Source organism: Phoxinus phoxinus (assembly GCF_949152265.1).
Source record: "Phoxinus phoxinus genome assembly, chromosome: 11".
Classification (NCBI taxonomy): Eukaryota; Metazoa; Chordata; class Actinopteri; order Cypriniformes; family Leuciscidae; genus Phoxinus; species Phoxinus phoxinus.
The window spans coordinates 19791638-19812577 of record NC_136886.1 but is presented as its reverse complement, the minus strand read 5'-3'; the positions used below and the strand labels follow the sequence as shown (position 1 = coordinate 19812577).

General features: G+C 38.3%; 1 protein-coding gene across 1 annotated transcript in view; it reads left to right on the top strand.

Moving 5' to 3' along the window:
- The window catches only part of stx8 (syntaxin 8), a 65765-nt gene that overhangs the window by 32381 nt on the left and 12444 nt on the right, over positions 1–20940 (top strand). The gene's annotated exons all lie outside the window — the stretch shown is intronic.

The following is a 20940-nucleotide window of genomic DNA, read 5'->3' as shown; positions in this document are numbered from 1 at the left end:
CGAGAGGGCGCTCTACTGAAACTGACTGAATGCGCGCAAAGTGCGCTCCCTTAATAATTCCTATAAAGCTGACATCAGTTCATCTCGTTCTCATACATCTCTGTCATTATCAATGAAGCTGACTGCATAATGAATCTTTCATAATATCTTTTATAATCAGAGGATTTACCAGCATGAACAAAAAGTCAGTTTTGAGCGGTGAGGGGATTCTATCTTTAACGCTTCTGATTGGCCATTGTGTTCAAGAAATCAACACATATGTCTGTGATTGGCTACATCGCTCAAGGCTGCAAACATGTTACAAATAGAAACTCTGGCCTGTAAATCGTTTCTATTTTGTTTTAGTTGTTCTTGTTGCTTTTGTGCAACCGATGAATAACAATTTATTAGTTTTTATGTTTTATTCATAGATATTTCTATTTAATCGTTTTATTCTCCCGCAGCCCCGCACACACAGAGTGAGTGCATTACCACCCACGCTCACACTCGGCCATCAAATCTAGTCCCGCGCCGCACGTCTCTAGATAACGGGCCCGGCCTGAGTATAGCGGCGGGAAATATCGGGCTCGGGCAGAGAATCTAAGCTCTAAACAGGACAGAGTAACACGGCGGATATCGTTCATATACATTTTTTTGACGACGTAGTTAAGGCGGCAGGTGTGTGTTGCTTAGACGGACGACCTTAGTTCTAAAGTGCTGCGGGAAACCCTGTGTTACGTTAACATGCCGGACACCTGTCAGCCTGTTGTTCTGTGTGCTATTGTGTAAGTTAGTTGAATAACTTGGCTTTCCAGATTAAATGTCTGTTCTTGGTCTTGGATTTTTTGAAATACATTTCTAAATAAATGCGACTTATAGTCCAGTGCGATTTACATATGTTTTTTTCCTCTTCATGACACATTTTTTGAGTGATGCGACTTATACTACGGAGCGACTTATAGTCCGGAAAATACGGTGTTGTGCTGATAGATATGTCACATTCCCTTGAGCGAATAGACTCTGTCTGTGGTGAGAAGCAGACAGGATCTGTACATGGCAGATCTACTGCGGATCGAGAGGACGCCAAAAGTCATAAAACAGTCATATAGATAAAAACTGAGCTGGAGGTCCAAGAGTAGAGTGAGTTTTGAACTTCCCATTGGTTTGTTTAATATGTCACTGTTGTATATAAATATGAAATGGTTATAATTGCATTTGGGAAGCAATGAAAATTATTGCTTTGCTCAAGTGCACTTGCTGTTGATTTTAAAGAAGTAGGCTAGTTCACCCTAAAATAAAAAATCCTGTCATCGTTTACTCATTATGTCGTAAACCCTTATGAGGTTTATTCCTCCCATGGAACACAAAAGAGGAATTTCCGAAGAATTCTTCTCATCTTATTTTAATTTTTTGCACTACGTGTAGTCTCTTCTTTTTTTGTCAATAATATGAAATGTTAAAATAGTCACAATTATCGTTTAATGACCCTATTATTGTCTCATCTTAGTCATGGGGGAAAAGCATAGGCTGTTATTCTGTGTTTCCAGCTGCATTTATTTGACCAGTACTAATTCCCATCCAGATTTTTTATTTCCAAAATTTCAGTAACTTTTTTTATAATAACAATAATAAAAACAAAATCATGATCATTTTTTGGTTGCGTAAAAATAAAAATAAAATGTTATACTCGGAAACCAGCTACAGTATATCTACAGTATACTCTTGACATTGAGACTTTTAAAAACCAAACAAATACAAGCAAGACATTGAGACTTTTAAAAGCCAAACAAATGCAAGACAAGACAAATATGTATCAAACTTGGAAGATATCCATATATCTATGGGTGTTTCATTTGAATGGATGCAACATCTCACACAGCTGTGATGCTTGTGCACATGGGAAATGGCCTCAGCCACATTCCTGGCATCAGGAGACCTTTATTAGTTTGATATCCTTAACACTTCACATATACTGTCTCCGGTTTTTGAAAGACTGTAAAGTTTATATAAAGGCAGGATGCAATAACTTGTGCTTTATAACTTGGTAACAGTAAACCAGATAGGAACTGCATGATTTTGCAGCTGTATTTTATTCATTTCAGGCTTTTGAATTCTTGATTTTATATTTAAATGTTTAAATGCTTCAAATCATCTCCATGTTCTGTTTTACTACCCCCCCCCCCCCCATTTTTCCCTATCCCTCCCTATCCCTATTAAAGACATATCACTTTTTCCAGCTCTGACATATTTAACATCTGCACAAAGGGCAGCGTATCAGACTGTTAGTTTCAGAGCCGAGCAACTGTAAAAAGTTAAAAGACGTTGTCCTTTGCTGGCTTCTGTTACCATTCTGACTTGATGGAGTGATAAAGAAACCGAGACAAGACAGTGGGAAGGTTTCTCCATCTGCATCTCTGGGGCAGGCCTCTATCCATCATGTCTCATCTCATTCTCTCTTCATTCTGACTTTTTCCCTCCTCTGCTTGGCCTCAGTGTTGGCCTGTGCAGAGCGGCTTACAATAAGATTAGGCCTCCCAGCAGAGACCCATGAATAGAGCATGTTTGGGACATTTGACAACTTTTTAAAGGTAGCATCATCAATCACAGCTCTTTTTATTCTCCATAGTTTGATTCATTCATCAAGATCTTTTTTTCCACAGCTATCCCACGTGAAACAATGCAGCGAAGACGTTTTTTTGTCGAGGAAACAACCTACAAGTAATCGCATGTAGTTAAGATGAACATGAGTTGTGGTTTGTCATTTTGTCATCCTGACAGAGATATGAGGAAAACGGAATAAGATAACGATGACTCAGCCGTCCTGGAAGCACAAACTGGCCGCAACCTGAATTCACATGAAATGGATTTATTATGATCGTCAGTGCTGATTATGCAGTGTTGTTTTTATTAGACTCATGGATCTGGAAATGTTTGTAATGGTTATGTCTTTCAAACCACAAGACATGTCATTTCAAGAGATACTGAGGGCCAGGACTCGTGGATGCTGCCAGTTGTGGTTATACAGTGAAGCTGTATACCAAAATGACTTGTTAAACTTTTCCTTATGTGGATTTGATTTTGGCCATTTGACTTATGTACGGTTTTTTTTTGCCGTTTGGCATATTTTGGATGCTTATGATGTGTGAACATTATCTCTGTTCCAAAACCTAGTAAGTTGCCTCATTAGGCAGCATTTTAAGGTATTGCTGTTCCAAAAGATATGCAACTTTATTGTTCTGCCTCATACGATTCCTTCTTTTGGCCAAATTCTAAGCTAGCATTGCATTTATTCGTCACAGTGAGGGCAATTCCGTAAGTTAATCCAAGATGGCGACTATAATAAATATAATTCATTCAATACTGGAAAGCATTGATAAAATATAGTTTAAAATGCGTATTAAATTGAGCCATTCTTCTTGTCACATCACTTGTATCGTGAGTGAAGTCTTCTCCGCACTTTGCATTTGTATGTCACACTGCTTTCCTGCCTAAGTGATGTTCCAAATGAAAGGGGTTTTCAAACTTGGGTCCTAAGATCTAGAAAAAAGACACACCTGATATAAAGTCATTTATAAAATGACTTTATATCAGGTAATTTGTAAAATAACAGGTCACATTAATTTTAATTTTAATAATTGATAATTGTTTTACCCACAGTATAAAATGTGTATTTATACTTGGCAATATACAATATAGCTGCCTTTATATTTTCTAAAGAGGGCCCCTTGCAAGGGGATCATAAAATATTTGTGGGTCTTTGACATAAAAAAAAAAAATCTGACTTGTGAGATTCCATTTCAGGTTGGATGCTGGTGGGGTGGAAGAGAAACTGGGAGCTCAGGTCAGTCAGCGAAGTGAATCTTACCACTCCAAAACTTCACAAATTCTTAGTTCTTTATCACTCAACACATTATGCTTGTGTTCCCCCACCATAAAACCTCCATCTTGGACAGCATGCCGAGAGCTGATCTCACTTTCATGGACCAAGCATAGCAAATATTTTCTTTGAGCAGAGGAACCCTCACAGTTACCTTCGAAAACGAAGCCACAAGATCGCAGTGGAAGCTGAAAGAGCTTTTTAAGAAGCTGAGAGTGCGGTTTTCAGATTTCAGATTTCTTTCTTTTGTTTTTTATAGATGCCATAAAGCATCTAATCGGTATTCCCGCCGCCCAGGCCGCAGTGCTGCTTAGTGGATCTTGGCTTTGATATGGCGTGATACATCTGGAATGAATGTGTGCTTGTGACAGTCGTTTGCTGCATGGCCCCACATTAAACATCGGTGGCAGGAATTCCCAGACGACAGGAAGAAGTGATCTAGAGCCCTGCAAACCGTGTGACCAAGATGAGCGGTGAACGCTTTACACCTCTCGTTGCATTCTAGATACTTTTTCGCATGTCAAGACACAAGACAGATTTGTTTTGAGAAAAATATGCTTTGGGTCTGAACAAATGTCTTTGTTTTGAAAAGGAAGGAAGTTGCATTTACAGACGCGAATTGATGTCAGTGCACTCATGTGTTATGAATGATGGCGAGATGTAGAACTCGATAATTTTCTACAGAGTATCGAAGGAGACGACAGATTGAGCACATGGTGTTTTCACAACACGGAGGAATTTAGCGTATTAAAAATGAGATGTAATGTAATGAAACTTTAATGGTAGTCCAGAGCGTTCAAAAAACACATTATCTATCAGTAAGGTCTCATTAGATAAATGAGAACGTAGTCATCCTACAAGTGAAGTTGTAATTTAGTTGTTTTGTGAAGAGTTTTTAGGGTAAAACCTGGTAACTTTATACTTGGAACAATTTTGACCCCCTTCTTGTGCTCTTTTCTTTGTTTAATTTCAGCCGCTGTATACAGATCTTTCTGTATACATTTGATTAATACCACAACCTATGCAGATACAGGGCCAGATTGCTTGGTTTCGTGACTGAACTGAAATACACGGATAATAGGCACAGTGAAACATGACTTGAGTTTTTTGTTTGAATGGGACATGTTTGTTGACTGCAGATACTCACACTTGTCCTTAACCATGGGCAATCGTCTTTTATACCCATATTTAGCTCTGCATTAAGCAAAAAATTACCATTTGTAACTTAAAACCGGGTTAGCATCACTTTTAACCCATGGTTATGAAACTGATAACAGTCCTACCACTGAAGTTCAGTGCTATGAGAATGTTACAGCAAATTGTTTAGCAACTGACAACAAATCATAAAATAAACAGTTCATACCTCATTAAATATTCATGTTCTTTGTACAATAACAGACACTTTCACATGCAATGTTTAGTTTTAACATCTGTGCAAAAATAAAAATGTCAAACAGTGATGGCAAGCACAAACTTGAGTAAAGAAGAGACGGCATTATTTGTTTTTTGCTTGCATGCCCACATTTTCACAGATGGAAAAGCTGTTATTGAAAAACAAGTATTTCTCCAATCAAAGTTGTTTACCTCTTAAATATGCAAATAAGAACTTTACAGATGTCCAGTGTGAAATCTTAAAAAGCACGATCACATTTACTGTTGCTCTTTCTCAGGTGAAATCCAGTCATTTCAATAGGAAATCTAAAAAAAATTGTGTGAGGGCGGAATATTTATCTTCACAGATTTCGCAACGGGTTCAAGTTGCTCATCTAAATTCCCCGTGCTGATCAACAGAAAGCTGTTCAGTGCTATGTTTCATATATCATTACACTATTTTCACCGCCAAATGCACCTTACTGCTTAGTAAAGGTATAAACAGTGTGAAAATGTGACCTTTGCTCAGCGTTAGAATGGCTATTGGTTAACAATAGTGTGAAAAGCCCAATAGTGGAAATGAAAGTAGTGAAATGTAATCATCTGCCTTACCTTTCCTGCGGATTAGATGCTATCAGGTTATGGCCCCCCCTCATAACTTCAGATCGTATCCAGATGTCCACACTGATTCCATTCTGATGGAGAGTCTGTGCTCAAACAATGACATCCAGATTGTCTGACATTGTTGCTTACACTCCATGTAGGTTTTGGCAGGGGGAAAATGCAAACTAATGAGATATTTCATTAAATAATAAAAAAAATAATGTAAGATGAAAGAAATAGCAGATCAATGAGTTTTTTTTATTATTATTAGTAATATCAGTGTACAAAACAAATCAAACCATATGGAATGTGCACCATTGTGCAAGTATCAGACTTGTCCTTGAATCTATGGAGTGATTAAACGCCTTACAGTCAATGGGCTCTATATGAAGCTATAGGGAATCTAATTTAGAGTGAAAGTGATTATTTAATGGTGGAGCTTACTCTCACTTGCCGGGGATGTGTTGACCCACCTGCCATGTTTTTATGACTTTTAATGCTAGATCTCTTAAAAGGGTGAAAATATCATTCCTTCACACACACATTCTCAACCCCTCAGTATTACTTTTAAAGCGGTGTTGCCTAAGTCTGCAGGAATGTGTATGGTCTGCCTGTAAACTTCTCTTAACGTCTTCATGCAGGCAGTAATATTTCCCTAGAGCTCTCTCCACATTATGGGGAAAGTGAGTTTGCCATGTGGTGAGGAGGCTGCAATTTCAGCTGGCAGTCCCCCCCCCCCAACCCAATCTGTTTTTAAGGGTGAAAGGATTCCCTCCTATCATATTTTACCTCCGTGCACACTGTTCTGGCATGGCTGTCATTGTGGGTGACAGTAAGAGAAAACTGGAGCTCTGTTAATACTGGGCTAATTGGTAACTTGTTAACCATATTGGTTTGGATTATGAATCCATGATGCTGGACTGAGAGAGGGAAGGCTAACTTATGCCCCAGAGCAGTCCATTGAGTGAGTAGGTAACAACCGTACTGTGCAGCAGCATGTGGTTCCCATTCAGAGCCAGAGGAAGCTTAGAGATTTAGAAGATCTTTAGTCCAGCCACACTTTAAACACACACACTGATTTCAGGCTCTTGATATAGTGATTAGCCATGGAAATGGAATCTTTTGGTAAAGGTTTTATGAGATGTTGCACCTCAGGTTAAAGCAAAACCAGCCGTCCTTCCTTTCTTGTTAAAAATGCTGATGTACTCTAGGGACTGTATTTGGGGTCAGATAACTTTAGCTATGTATTTAAAGATCAAGTCAGAGCACAATTTCTTCAGCTTTGCAGAAGAGTAAAAGTACAAGGGTCAATGACAACATACAAGTGTGCAAAATAATGGAAAGGAAAAAAATTAAAGTAGTTGAAAATGGCAGGTTCTTCTAAATGTAAACATTAGTATCATATGGCCTTAAAAAACGAATACTATTTTTAGCAAAAGTTCAAAATCACCGATTCATGTGGTCAAGTAACACATGATAACATTAATTCCTTCATTGTTTTTGTTTTTTTAATTTTGGGGAGGTTATACCACATGACATCTTAGAACCTGAACTAATCTTGCGCTGTCATAAAAAATAAATAAATACAATTATCATATATTTTAATAAACTTGACCTTGATACACAGTTATTAGGGATTGTTCACTCAAAAATTAAAATTCTGTCATAATTACTCACCCTCATGTTGTTCCAACCCCATAAGACTTTCGTTCATCTTTGGACCACAAAATTACATAAAGATATTTTGATTAAATCTGAGAGCTGTCTCGCTCCTCCATAGGCTTCTATTGTAATTGAAACTTGCCGGCCCAGAAAGTTAGTAAAGACAAGTTTAAAATAGTCCAAGTGACTCAACCATAAGTTTATCAAGCGACGAAAATACTTTTTGTGTGCAAAAAAAAAAAAGACTTTATACAGCATTGGCCAATAGGGAGCCTACATTCTGACGTACAACCCAGAAGCGCTGCGCTGTTACACTACCTGAACTCATTTAGAGGCCCACACTGAAGAAAATTGATTGTTTGTTTTTGCGCACAAAAAGTATTCTCGTCACTTGATAAACTTGGACTATTTTAAACTACCTTATTTTACTACCTTTCTGGGCCGGCAAGTTTAAATTACAATAGAAGCCTATGGAGGAGTGATCCAGCTTTCAGATTTAATAAAAAAATATATTTTGTGTTCCGAAGATGAACTAAAGTCTTACGGGGTTGGAACAACATGAGGGTGAGTAATTACTGACATAATTTTTGGGTGAACTAACACTTTAATGTCTGCAGTGTCTCTCTATGACATAATTTTCTGTTTCATGTTACTTGTTAGTTGTACCACATGAATTTTGATTTCCCTCGTTTAAAATAATAATAATAAAAACGGTTTTAAATGGTTTTATTATTTTAAATGGGCTTTTTTTTCTTCATTATTATATGGGGAAAGTATTTTTGACCTTATGCAATGTCAAAATTAATTTTAATTTAGAAATTAAAAACCTCTGCAGTCTAGTCTAACTGTAGTCTTAAACAGAAAGTGCATCATGAGGAAATGATTGAGTTGGTGACTTGCTGGCAAATTGTCTTTGGTGGTCTGTCTGAAGATTATCTTTTTCCACTGTTTTCATGCAGAAAGCCGATTGAAAGAATTACGAATGAAACCAAAGGAGAGAGGGAAAGTGGGAGGGCTAGACATAAAGAGATTTGCAGCTTGTAGAAGTAACAGGTAGTCATTACTGAATGCCATTACTAGACGCTATAGACACAGTAATACTGTTTAATCAGTCTTTGAAATGGTAAGTTGGTTGGCTGTATCTGAGATCGCTTTGCTTCACTAATAGTCCATTGAGCTAATTTGGACACTGAGTGCGCCAGAAGTGCATCTTGTGTACAACATGTACATTGGTTGTACACTCCTTATTGAGATGCATTATGGGATTGAATGAGTGCATTCAATAAAATACACTATGGATACGGACACTACTACAAATTGCTGTCAAATAGAGCCCAGGGGGTGATTTCGGACACAGCCGTTGTTTCTACACCCCAGACCTGGTAACCAGAAGGTTGCTTCTTTGAGCCCAGTAAGGTGCTGCCAATGTATTTTTGGGCAGGACACTTATCTCCAGGTTGCTTATGGGAGATTGTCCTAAGGGGTGTGTGTAGTGATTGAGGAAGTTTGACAGGGAGAGGCTAGAAGAGTCATGCCATAATGTGTCATTGCTTTATAAAGAGAAATTTCACCCATAAATGAAAATTGTCAAACTTTACACATGCTATTTCAACCCCACATCAACGGGAGAGCTATTGTTGGTTGGCGTATTTGGCTGCGTTTACACTACAAGATCCAATCTTTGTTATTACACTCCCAATCTTTTGACCATACGTATATACGTTATACGTTATAAATGTGTACATACACCTGTGTACATTCACTTAACGTTGCCATGAAACAGAAGCTGCGATGGTCTTTTATTCCCTGTTCTGACGTATATCCGAGTGAAACAGATTCTCGAACAAGCAAAAATGTTGGTCGGACTTTGGGAAGTTATTTCGATTAAAGATTACAAGAAAAGTAATTGACGGTCATTTAAAAAGTAATTGAAAGTCATTGATGACAAACATGACACCATATTTGAATAGAAGATTTTCATCAAGTAAAGTCATGATTTCAGTATATTCCTGATACAAATATTATATATGGCTTATGAACACTTGGAATGTAGTGCACCAGTCATACGTACTGCTTTTTTGATACTTTTATGACGTTTGTTGTCATTTTTGGTGTTTGTCAATGTGCACCCACAATCACTTTCATTGGTAATTTCTGCAATTTCATGGTAAAGAGAATCATGAACATTCTTCTAAGCCTCTCCTTTTGTGTTCAGCAGATGAAAGTAAATCATACAGTTTTGGGTAGATGTTGGGTAAATGTTGGGTAAATCCGTTTTTAGGTGAACTACTCCTGGGGTCATTGAGACTGATAAGAGGATAAGAGGTGTACAACCAGTCTTTACCACCAGAGATTACCACAAACCGTTTTGTATCACACCGTTTATAATCTTGACAAACGCTTACATTTGTCAACAGTCTTACTGTTGTTGTGCCGAGGCGGAGAATGGTGAAACATGGGTATTTTGATCTGTGCTGAAAGTCTGAGAGCAGTATAATTAACAACTCAGCGGCTCGCTCTGGTGGATTTGAATTAAGGGATACTTGAAATGAGCTAGTAGCTGTGCAGCGTGTAATCAATCCTTTCTCCAGGCTTGACTCTTACAATCTTTTCCAAAACCAACCACAGTTTATGACTACCACTCTCTTATATTTCCACCATGTAACACACAAGATCTGTCAATTTAGATGATGTCCAAGGTACAGATGATATGGATAACTCCACCTCAGATGTCCTTCTCTGGTTTCATTCTACAGTCCTTATCCCTACAAAGCATCTAGCTTGTGGACAGTTTGCAACAGATGCTACATTGGCTCTTTGTGGGATAGTCCCACCTCTGATTATACAAGTAGAATAATTGATTTTACACTTTATGATGTCAGGACAGCACAAAGGGGCCGATGTTGTCTTTCATCCTCCTTTTATAGTACCTCCATCTTCGGCTAACATTGCGTTCTGTTAGCACAGCTGTTCAAACTGTCCTCTCTTGCCAACAGCAACGCTCTAACCCACCTGACACTGTCAACGCCAAGGCTAGCCGTAGAGGGCCCTCATAACCGCAGCCCTCCTTTGAGAGAGCGTGGTTTGCTCGCTATCACATCTTGCGTGGTTTCCATAGGACTGCTTTTGAAGTGATTCAGAAAGGAGAGCTTTTGTCTGCAAGATCTGTTTGATGTATTATCGGCTCAATAGTTTCTGAAATCAGCAAGGTAAACAGATCAGGCTGATGAGATTCAATGCCACCGATATTGAGTGAGAGCTTCAATGGCACCGATATTGAGTGAGAGCTTCATGTTTTACCTTTGCTTTACTAATGAGCCTCTACGTCATTAGCATGTGAAACGCAGGAACGCTGAGTCAGAAAGGAGTACCCTCAGATTTAAATGCTCCAACTTTGATCAGCATCCCAAACCACACAGAGGCTTAACATTACTGCCTTTGAGCCTTGTGTTGTGATTCTTTCCCAGTTAGCTCTGTGCCATTTTGTAATCTTACAGTTTTTAAATCTACTTGAATATACTTTTAGCAGTCCTGTACAGTAGAGAAGGTTTGAGCAGGTTTAAGCAGAGAGATAGATAGATAGATAGATAGATAGATAGATAGATAGATAGATAGATAGATAGATAGATAGATAGATAGATAGGCTCTACCAACTCTTAGTTGATGAATGTTGCCTGTATTAACAGCTGGAGCTGCTTTGGTTGCAGACTCGCTAAACTATTTATTGTGCTAATTATTTAATTTTTTTAAAGGGGTCATGACATGGTTTTTTTTATTTTATTATTATGTTCCCTTAGGTGCAAATATAGTATTACTATTGTTTTTTTTACAAAAAACTTTTAAAATGTAGTGATTTATGACCTTTTCCCACCCTGTTTCTCATCCTCTGATTCAAACAGCCTGTTTTGGGGGGGTTTCCCCTTTAAGAGTTCAGTGTTAACGCCCACTGTTATGATTGGCTAACGTCAGTGCCTATGCATCAATTATTAACGCCCCCAGCCAGAACATTTGCGTATTCAGCGTATTTAAAAAGTAGTTTAAAGTATTAAACACATTACTTACAGTTTGCGTCGTCGTTGTTGAGCCCAGAATAGTCGGCAAGGACTTATCTTTGAGCAACAGTTTCATTGCTTAACAGCATCATTTTGGGATTTGTTCTCAAAACGGTCATCCTTCAAATGTATCTACAAACGCTTAAACTAACACTGCCGTGACTGAGACGTCCGCAAAAAATAAAGTGCATCAATTTTTCCCTGACGACTGGATCTTTCGCAGCGTATTCAAAGATGTTGTTTGTCCACAGCCAGGAACAGCACATCTGTGGCATCCATTTCCCTGTACACAGACCCACTCGCGCTGTCCGTCGACTGAACACTTGTGAGGCGCGCGGCGCGCGGGCGCGACAACGATACGAAATGAGCGTAGTTGCCTTGCGCTTAAAGCGTAACTGTCTTGTGCCTGGAGGCGGTCATATGCAAACGCTGGTACGTCACTTCGTACCGTGACGTCACTTCTTACCATGAATCCAGAACGAGCTGTATTTAGAGCTTGATTAAATAAATGATTCGTTTATAATGGGGAGGACGTCTTAAGCTATGAAACTTGCAGGACGTTTTAATGGTACAAAGACCTCTTATATACCAAAAGATCAAGGCAAATTTGGTTTCTCATGTCATGACCCCTTTAATTGATTACACTAAAATTGACAAATTGACACAAAGAAAGACATGTCAAATTCAGTAAGGATCTGACGGTGTGGTCACAGTGAAAAAAAAAAAAAAAAAGTTTGCAGGCAGAAAATGTGTATTGTCTGTGTTCAATAGTGTAGTGATGTAAGAAACCGCTCACACAGAAGTCAATTTCAAGCAACTTTCTTTTGGCCAGTTTAGCGAATCTATGTGATCAACTTGAACCTGTTGCACAATCAGTGTGGGGGCCCTCACACGAAATCCCCAATCGCATAGATTCCTATTGAAATAATTGGATTTTGTGTAAACTGGATTAGATCTTGTGAAATTAATGGATTAAATATGACCACACATTTGCACACATTGTGCGCGCTACTGCATCAGTTGATCACTTTTTCAGATAGTCAAGTCACCTTTATTTATATTGCGCTTTTTACAATACAGATTGTATCAAAGCAGATTCACAGTGATAACATGAAAATAATACAACAAAGTTTGTTTCTAGAAGAAAATTGCATCATCGTCCACTTTACGGCAGATATATAATATTGTTGAATATTAAATGTCCCCAACCAAGATAGTCTCTTACCAGAAATAACGCTTTATCAGTGAGTTCACTTTCTGAGCTCCACTACTGAAACTGGCTCTCTTTTTATCCGCCTTGCAGTGGAATTTGAATCAATGCAGACTCTCATCATAGCTAACGATAAAAACAAGCGGAGTGAAGAAACCCTTGGCCCAGATTCATCTGCCTTTTTGCATGACTCATTGCATTTGGAAAATTTGGATGGTATGGACCCCATAGGTTCCCTTTATGCTCTATAAACAGCTTGAACAGCATTTAAGAGAGTGGCATGCAGGGTCTACATAGAGAAAGTGTGAAGACCACAACCACCAGTGGGCAGTAGAGTGGACCACTGTAGAACTACCTCAGATGTTGGTGCTTGGGAGTGAAGCTGCTTTGATTTGTCAGTGTTGTTCAAACGTGTAACATGTCAATGAATAATTGTACAATGTTTACCATGCTATTATACTGCATACATTGAATGCAGCCATACAAGTGCAAATGTGCTTGTGTTCCTTTGGTCACCTTAAATGAAGAGGCCTGCAGCTGCAAATTTCTTCTTTTTTTTTAAATGGATGTGCACCTGGAAAAGCAAAAGGGAAATAAGAAATATTTTACAGATATAAACGGTGTTTTCCCTATAGGAGCAGCATACAAAAGAACTGTTCAATTTAGATAGTCTTGAAGTCAGTGTTTCTGTTGGCAAGCCAGCTCTCGAGACTGTGGTTTACCTGGTCTCACGTATGCACTAATTAAAATCCTGTGGTCATCTTTATAAATCGGTTTCACTTAGAACGCAGGTGCGTGGGAAGCATTAAATAACACTGAGGTACGCCGAGGTGTCAGTCATTTAACCTGCGAGTGGTCATGAAAATATGTCAGAATATAAGATCCTTTATTGCATTAAGCCTGTTGGGATGTCAACACTTGTCATTGGTTGCCAGATCCCGTCATGGTGTGCTTATATTCATCCACGTCCCTGTTTTGCGCTGCTGGTACCCTCATTCTAATTATGCTCTCATTGTTCGGTGTTACCTGGCGTTGAGGCTTTGAGCTGAACCTGGCAACCGCAACATCCTGCTGTGGTAAAAAGGAGAGCTGTTTAGTATGATATTGTGTGTGTATGTGGAGGAAATCTCTGGCTTCTCCTGCCTTGGTACCTCAAGGCTCTGGGTTCAGAAATCCCTCTCTCATTTTCCAGGAAACGTTTTGAAGAGATTTTTGAAAGAGAGATTGTTTTCTTCCTATGTTTTATGAGTTTGTGAGTCATGGGTTTATTGCATCACAAAATACTGATCATGTCCAACTGCGTTGCCAGTGCCTCCCTTCAATTGAGTCGAACAAAAATCTGGAACACATGCTTTTGAAGTTCAGACATCAAACTTCAGCACATTTGAGGAATGCCTTTGTGCATTTTACAACATTTTGTCGAGCTTTAATTAGCATCAACCACCATAACGCACCATATTTTCTTTGGCTGACCACTGATTGGTTGTTCAAATCTAACTGATGGATTTGTTTTCGTGAGTTCTGACCCTTGTTTCAGTAAATCTACACTAACCTATTCAGTTTTCTGCTCATTTGACAGCTAAAATGCCCTGTCTTCATATGACAACACGGTTTCCGTTTGGGATCTGACTTTGAAGTCCCACCTTTAAAAGAGAGCTCTTCCTTTGAGAATCACTAAATCACAGGCCAACCGTCTGCTCTGGTGCCCATAGAACAATGAATCTTCTGGTGGAATGGTGAATAGAGCAAACCTCGCCAGATTTAGAGGGCTCCGGTGAACCCCATCCAATGGCGAGACTAATTTGTACACATGTGCCATGTGTCTGTGTCTCACTTTTTCTCCTTCTTTTCTCCTTTTCGTGTCAGTACACAGCAGTATTTAAGCACACACACAAAGAACTGTTGAAGACCACAACCTCTTTGTCAAGCTCATTGACTAAAGGCTCTATCAATCCCCAGACAGTGCTTTGACCAGCTTTAAGGTTGTTTAGGTCACATATATTTTCCACACAGAAATTCTTTCCCTGACAGAAAATCCACAAAGTTCTCATCAAAAAGACCTCAGCAGGTTGATACAGATGCCGTGTTGAAAGACGTACCCTTCCCGGGCTCCCCTCCAGATCTGGTCTCTACCTTCATTTCAGTTTTAATGTGAATGCTTCATTGTGTTCGATTCCTGCTCTTGAGGCATTTCCCACACATCACCCCTGAACAGAATGCTGGACTAGTGTTTTTGTTGTGATTCACACATCCTTCATAACTTGGATCATATAATGTATGAAAATGGTCTTCTTGAAACTTATTAATACCATCTGCAACATCGTTGAGAGTAAACCACATTTGGAACAACAGTGTCAGTGTTTCTGTATTGTCGCTAGAACTGGCTGAGCATGGTAAAAAATTAAAAGCATGGTAAAAATCAAAACGGAATGTTAATAAAAAAGTTTAAAAAACATCAACATCGTCATATCCAATGGACCCCTTAAGAAGACCCTCATGACTGTGTCATTAAGATAATTTAAGCTTTTTATGACATGGCAAGGTTAGTCCAGGTTGTAAAATGTCTCGTGGTGTGGCGACTCAAACACATAATGATATTTATAAATGATTAATTCATCATATTGATGAAGAATAACTTATTACCTTGAAAAATATTTTTAAAAACATTTTTGGAATAATGATTCAACTGTGCACACACATATATCAAAATAAAGAACAGACCGCCTGTTTAAAAAAAAAATGTTTTGACAAATTTTCGTCAAAGATTAAAAATCGGAGGTTGGATTCAAACCGATGATCAAAATATAGATTGAGTTGATCGAATCCATCAACAGTCCCATAGCTCATCATGGGTCGACATTTCATTCGGTAACATTAGGCAGTTTTGATTTATATGCGGTTTAATGTTTGAAGATCGCATTATTTTACATATGCATCTGCTTACATATGAATATGATATCGCTTGGTATTGCTTCTTCACATGTCTTTTAATCAGGAGATTCAGTACTCTTTCAGAAGATGCCTAATAGCACCTCTACCGTATAACAGTGAAAACACGGAAAGCCAGAAATATCAATGGCAGAGAAAGAGTTACAAATGGTATACAAGTTTTTCAAACCATATGAATATGAGCCACTTGACAGCTAAATTAGTACAAAAGAGTTTCTAAGAACATTACTCATGTATTTTAAAGTACATTTTTTTAAAGATTTCTCCTCTTCAAACTCTTATTTGTCACTGAGCCACGTACAAAGAGGTTAGATGTTGATGTTTTGGATTATGGTTATAAATGATCATATAGATTGTACATAGATGGACAAAGCTTATTTTATTGTTTTATGTCCCTTCAGAGGAGATCTGAATGTGTTTGTTATCATTTCATTGCATGTGTCAAAATCACACAAACATCTTTTCTTAGTTCCTTCAAGCTAAACCCAAGTGTGTATTTTCTTACTGGCCGAAACTCAGCAAGCCTTTTTCAGCTTAGTGTCCGTTTATAAACTTGTAAACTCTCAACATGAAGTACAGTCCAACTAATCCTAACTCTGAAAGAGTGTTTACACCAAGGATAAAACAGTGAGGAAACGGGATGTGAGGCATTCCACGATGAAGCACAATTTCTTGTAAATATTGTAATTGCCTGCATTATATCATCAAATGGAGAGTGTGGTCCATGTGGGAAGAGTGAGATGCCAATATTGTATGTTGTTGTTGGCAAAGACGGGCTCCTGAACTCTGTTCTGCTTTAGGGCCAAGTGGTAACAGTTGTGAAGAATTGTGGTGGCGGCAAACGCTCACTGTCACACCCCAGGAGAAGAAATTACCCCAGTTAGTTGCAGAGAATTAACACGCTGCCCCAGTAGTGATTGAACCAGCAAGGAAAAACAAGCAGAACTCGAAACAGCGCCGTGGGAAGGACTCCTTCTCTAACACACACATGCAGGAATACACACCCATGTAATCATACATTCATCGCAGTATAGCACCCTTGTGTGTTTACTGTTCTGTTTCACAAAATAAGAGCATACATTTCTTGTAGAATAGTTGCCTGTTCTATAACAGTTAATCTTACCACAGTCATTGACAAAGAGGACTCACCTTTTTAGTTGATGTTAGTGGTTGGAAGAAACCACAGTTCTCCTGTCTGCATCAGCTATTAGGCATTCACAACGCACACAAAAGCAGCATTAATGTATATTATTATATATAAGCAGCACCCATTAACAATATACATTCACACTATGAGCATAAGTATCACTGTAGAGTTTTGGGACTGATCCTGTTTGGTCACATATAGTGCACTAAGCAGTAAATGTTACAAATACATTATAAATATATTTGTCATCACAATTGTTTGCATCTGAAGTTTATACAGAAAAAAGGAAAAGACGTCTGTAGGGCGTGTTACTCATCCTCATGTCTTTCCAAACCCTTGATTTCTGTCCCTTCCATTCAAAAGTGCATTTCACTAAACCTTTGATGCTTCAAAAAGTTCTTGAAAATTGAGACACTAATCCATATGGATCTTGTGAACAGACATGGTTGCTTTATATGATGAACCAATTTCTTTTAGGCTTCTATTCAATTTTGATCAATACAGCACATAATGGTCAACAGCAGCTTAACCGCACTTGCTTGACGAGCAAGAACAAACCTCATTGGTTTTTTGCTGAATCTTAAACGTGTTTGCGTGACGCTAGAAGAAACTTCACTGGATATCGCGTGTATCAAGCATACGTTTGAGCTTCCAGTTTTTGGTAAAAAAAAAAAAAATCTCTATCAAGAGGATAGAATACTTGGATTAAACCACTCGATTCATATGGGTTACTTTTACGATCTCTTTATCAACTCTTTTAAGCGTCATTGTTTTGATGGAATGGACCTTCAATGGAGGGGCTGAAATCTCTCAAATTTCATAAAAAATATCTTCTTGTGTTTCAAATATCCAAAAAGTCTTCTCTGTTCCTTACAATTTGGATGAAACTTTAGTTTCCATGTCCTCAAGTAAATTAAATTTAATGATAATACATTTTAATAATTTCCAGTGACCAACTCCTGATAATCATTGTATGATTTAAGGCTTTTTCAGGGAAATGATCCATGTTGTTACTCAGAAATCTTTTTTGTTGTTGGATAGAACAACATCTATGTTAATCAGCAGATAAAATGTCAATCTGACAGCACAATTCCATTCTGCTGTTGCAGTTAAGCTGTGCTGTTTGTGAGTGATTCAAAAATATAATATTCTTTACATTACTTAATTTTTCTTCATTCAGTCTCTATGTTGGGGGTGTTTAATGACCATTGGAATGAAGAATAAAAAAAAATTCCACCATCCTTCACATTGGTGCACACATCATGGCTGTCTGGATCTCTTTACTGCAGACACCACATGAGCCCCCATATCCGTGCAACCTAGCGGTCTCCTCTACCGCAGCAGCGGCTTTGCAAACGAAGGGGGGTACGAATTTCTTATGACATTTTTTTTGTGGCAACTCCCTGGCTGAGTGTGTGGGGCATATGAGAGAGGGGTAAATTTCTCCCAGAGAGCTGTGATAGATCCCAGCACCTTGGAAATGTCCTGTGTCCCAGACGCGCGAGCAGACAGATGCTGTTATGCTCACAGTAGTGCAGGGGATTCATTTCACTGATTTGAACCCATTCACCAAAAAGATTCATTCAGTGGCTGTTTCTGCAGGTTACTTTTAAGTCTACAGGTGGCACCAAGTGATTGTCTTTTTGTGCGTTATGAATGAGGCATTGAATCATTCATTCAACCAATTCTTTAATACCGAGTCATTAGAAGCAGTGTATGAACGATTCTAAAAGAATCACAGATTACTAATGAACATACTAGCTTGCAGCCTCTCTTATGATACAGTGATGCTGTACTACAAAGATGGGGGAATTCACCACTGGGAAGATGGGCTTTTAATAAAACTTGCTTGTCTATGCAGCCAGTAAACATGAAAACAATTAAATGTGTGATAGATGCATGATTTGAGGAAAACAGAAAAAGGGCTGTGGCATTCCCTTTTGCCCCCCCCCCCCCCTAAAAAAAAAAAAAAAAAGAAACACCCATTTTGCGCACTATTTTGGCACTGCACTTCTGTCGATCAAAAATCAGTAGTTTTAACAAAAGCCGTGGAGCTGTCAAAAGTGCGCGTTTTGCATCATCCAGTGGATTTATGCTGACAAATAAACAGGAATGTCGGGGTGCAGGTAATACATAGAAAGTGTAAACATTGTTAATTTACATATTATTCTGAAATTGTAGCAATACAAAGCTGGTTGAAAATCAGCAAACTTATAATTTCATATTATTTATATATAAATTATAGGTCCATATTAGTACTAGTGACCAAAATGAAATACCAAAATTAAAGCTTTAAAGTTTAAAGTGGCATGTTCTCAGGTAATAAATTATATACCAGTCGTAAAGTTCTTCGTCAACAAGCTGCCTCTCGAAATTTCATACATATGCGCTAATGAAACATCGCTATTTTGGTCAATGATTTCTGGCCTCCAAAACCATTTCACTTTATGTATTTTTAATGTATCTTGTTTTTGTTTGTTTCAGCCGAGTATTTGGGGTTTTCCAACATTTTGTTTTAAAATTAACTGCAACTGCCTGTACTGGTTTATATTTACTCTGCAATAAGTGTGTGTGTATATATATATATATATATATATATATAATATACACTTTTAGGAAATGTAACAATTCACTTCACCTTCCTGTGCTTTTTGAAACAACATCTGTAAGATGATAGCTGCCACAAGCTGGCCTTTATAATAGGAAACTCGTTAACAGCCCAAATACTTTCTCCCTGTAAGTGAGGCACAAGAGCAACCCATAGCGTGAGACATCTTCTGATAACAGAGACTAATTTATAGGAAACAGATTTAAATGCAGAGGAATCTCTCCAATGAGTCACTGTTGGAAGACTCTGTTTTGGGAATAGAGCAGGAATACTGGAATTGCTAGCTGTAAGCTGAGAGAGACAGACAGACAGAGTGGGAGAGAGCTGGCAGCGAGGACAGGACAGGACAGGACACGGATTGTCAACATCCACCCTTCCTTTGCATACCGCCTCTCGGCAGTGACTTTTTCTAACGATTGGGAGTTAGCGCCTGGAAAGGCGGCTCAGGTCCAAGAGCAAATCACTCCCCTCTATTATTCCCAGAATCGGAAGTGTCCTCTTCCACATTACAAACAGGTACGGAAATGGACTTGTTAACTGCTTTGGTTTGTCCTTGTGAAAAGCATATGGCGGTGAATGAAAGCTAATCACGACCGGTTGTTTAGAGAAAGACGGTTCCTCTAATGGGTCTGTAGGTGGGGCGGCCCAAAGTGTTGGAGATGACGGCAGGATGGTGAGAAAGAAAATGCATACATGAGGTCATATGTAAGAACATCTGTGTCTGATTGGTGTCTCTCTCTGAGGGTTCACATTTTTACAGCATCACGTGCAGTGTGGACATTAGAATATCCTCAAATATTTATTGGTGTTTGTGGACCAAATTTCACACTTCTGTCCCTTATGAATGGCTAATAGTCATGAATGTACATATATTTTAGTAAATATTATTTTAGGTCTAGCATAGAACATACCCACCTCTTTATATGAGACCTATTTATCCATCCATCCGTCCGTCCAATGCATTGCATGTTAGACATGAACGTGTCAATAATGTGGCATTATCTCATAACAGTAAATAATATTATAGAGGAAGTCCGCAGATATCCGTGAAGAAGTGTTACATTCAGTAGGTCTCTTAAAATATCAGATAAATTGGCCTTTTTACTTTAAATTAAAATAATGATTAATATGCGTACACTCGTATCAATTCACAGTGTAAGAAAAATATGTTGTTACTTGTGTAACTCTATGGTTACACCACATGACATTATCATTAGATTTTCTTTTCTTGAAAATAGCATAAACATTTTTTCAAACCCTATGAAACCTACTTGAATACAAGGTTTCTTAGAACTTGGCGCCTGCATTTTAAACTTTTTTTTTTTTTGGATTTGTCATTGACCCGCACACATTTACATATCTTGCATACTCTACGTGAGTTTGTGTGTGTGAACACACATTGTCTGTGCTCCACAATATGGGTTTAGAGATTTATAATAGCATTTTAAATAAACAGTCCTTGCTTATAACAGGCTTTGTTAT